Source organism: Rousettus aegyptiacus, unplaced genomic scaffold (assembly GCF_014176215.1).
Source record: "Rousettus aegyptiacus isolate mRouAeg1 unplaced genomic scaffold, mRouAeg1.p scaffold_m13_p_9, whole genome shotgun sequence".
In the NCBI taxonomy this organism is placed as follows: domain Eukaryota; kingdom Metazoa; phylum Chordata; class Mammalia; order Chiroptera; family Pteropodidae; genus Rousettus; species Rousettus aegyptiacus.
The window spans coordinates 91,897,076-91,899,579 of record NW_023416312.1 but is presented as its reverse complement, the minus strand read 5'-3'; the positions used below and the strand labels follow the sequence as shown (position 1 = coordinate 91,899,579).

The following is a 2,504-nucleotide window of genomic DNA, read 5'->3' as shown; positions in this document are numbered from 1 at the left end:
AAAACAAAAACTAACTCATAGATACAGAAAACAAACTGATGGTTGCCAGATGGGAGTAGGTTTGGTTGGGTCGGTGAAAAAGAGGAGCGTATTGAGAAGTACAAATTGGTGGTTACAAAGTAGTCATGGGAATATAAAGTATAGCGTAAGGAATAGAGTCAAATGTTATAACCACATATGGCGTCAGATGGGTACTAGATTTATCAGGGTGATCACTTTGTAGTTATATTAATGTCCCATCAGTATGTTGTGCACCTGAAACGAATATAATATTGTATGTCAACTGTAATTAAAAAACAAAAATTATCAAAAAAATTGAGGTCTACGGCCATGCCACCCTGAACGTGCCCGATCTCATCTGATCTCAGAAGCTAAGCAGGGTCAGGCCTGGATAGTACTTGGATGGGAGACCACCTAGGAATATCAAGTGCTGCAGGCATTAAAAAAATTGAAATAATTCATAAAACTATTGTGTGGAATACATTAAATTGTGTATGTAAAACAGCACAGTGCTCAGCACATTAAAAAGTAGTGAAACATGGTAGTTATTGTTATTAATTATATACAGTACTCAAATCATGTTACAGAATCCAGTGGGAGAAGGATACCATGCTGTGAAAAACAATACAATATTGCAATCTGACAAAATGGAAATGGCAAGATAGTATAGGAGGAGTCTCATATCAGAACTGGGTATGATAGAGATACTGTCTTAAACCATGTTTCAAACAAAATCAGTCCCAACAGACAGTAAAGTAGAATTGCAGTTTTGGCAGAGATTTTCTTTGAGTATTTCCTCAGAACATGTGCTGTACAAATCTATGTTTGTGTGCATTTGTGCACATGTGTGTGCTTGTTTTCAATTTGGCTTGTTGTTATATTGCTCCACAAGAAAATAACAGTGCTCAATACATTTCGATTTGAAGAGAATGGTGACGATTTATGATATTGAATCACTTTAGGCTACGTTTCAGGAAATAGAACACTAAAAAGGTCATGTTTTATAGCTAAAATTTACTCTGTTATAATTTTGAATAATAAATCATTGTGGAACTTACCAAAAGTTCAAAGCCAAATTCTTCTACGGTTACCATAGTGAACAGCAAAGAACTTGAAGATTAAATATAACCTATCTTAAAATAAAGCTATATTATAAATTATAGAATTATTATACATAAGATTTTGAATTTTTACCAATATCCAAGATATGTGGTATGTTAATGCATATACATATATACATAAATAAAGATGACAAATTCCCCTTGTGTGAATCTTAATATAAAGAGCCTTGCTAAGTTATTAAAAAAAACAAGAACAATTTATCTGGCTTTATATTATATTCAGTAAACAATCAGAAAAACATATGCCTTTCAAAGCACTGAAAGAATTTATCTAATGCGAAATTATGTTTCAGGTCTAAAGAGATGGAACTAGCATTATGCTTGTAATCTTGACCTTGCCACTCACACCTCATTCTACAGTTCACAATTACCCCACACCCTCGACCTCTTGTTTAGACAGCCTCTCTTGTCCTTACTGGTACTGGGTATTTATTACTTTTCTAAAAGCCCTGTCAAAATAGATGTTTATGTTTTCCATTCAACTACTCTAAGGTCAAGAAGTTATATCTTCATCCCACTTTTAGATCATTACTCCACCATACTCATGTAAAATTCTTTTTTTTCTTTTTCTTTTTCTCTCTTTTTTTTTTGAAGCTTATGACATTCAAGTATACCACCTCTAAATCTTCTTTTTCCACATACTAACTTATTGGTTAATCCCCAAATTCAGGGGTCAGAAAACCACAGCTCATGGACCAAATTTATTCTGCTCTATTTTGTGAATAAAGTTTTATTGGAACACAGTTATAAGCTTGTTCACCTAGTATAGTGTCTATAACTGCTTTTGCACTACAAAAACAGATTTGAGTAAATGAAACAGAGACCATATGACCTGCAAAGCCTAAAATATTTACTGTGTGGCTTCTGATAAAAGAATTTTGCTGACATTGAAATATCAGCACATTTTTTACAAATCAGCCCTTTGCAAGCCCTGTCATTCTCTTTCATGGCTTTAAAGTGACCCAAACAGCATTTCTTAGTGCCTTGACTTTTTCATTGTCAATCCATCATTTCGACTCTCCTCCAGTGGCTTCTCCCATGATCATTCCCCAGATCTTGTCAACACCTGAAACTGCTTCATTTCTCTAATTTTAAAGTCAAATATCTCACTCTGTGTCCACAACTACACTTATTTTTCTTGTTATGGAAGACACTGAAAATAGATGTGAGAGGTTCCCATATAAAAGCTATGATTGTCTTTATACGATAATGAAGTATACCCCAATAGGGAATAAAAAAGACAATGCAAAGACAGAACTTTGGGGAATGTTCAGGTTTTGAGAAATATAGAAGCCATGGATGGATCCTGAGAATAAACTGAGAGGTAGGAAGAGACCTAAAAAGAACACTGTATTGTGGAATCCATCGGAAGGTAGCTAACAG

General features: G+C 34.3%; 1 pseudogene; it reads left to right on the top strand.

Moving 5' to 3' along the window:
* Positions 1-320: 320 nt before the first annotated feature.
* On the top strand, positions 321-439 carry LOC118608209 (annotated as a pseudogene).
* The last annotated feature ends 2,065 nt before the right edge of the window (positions 440-2,504 follow it).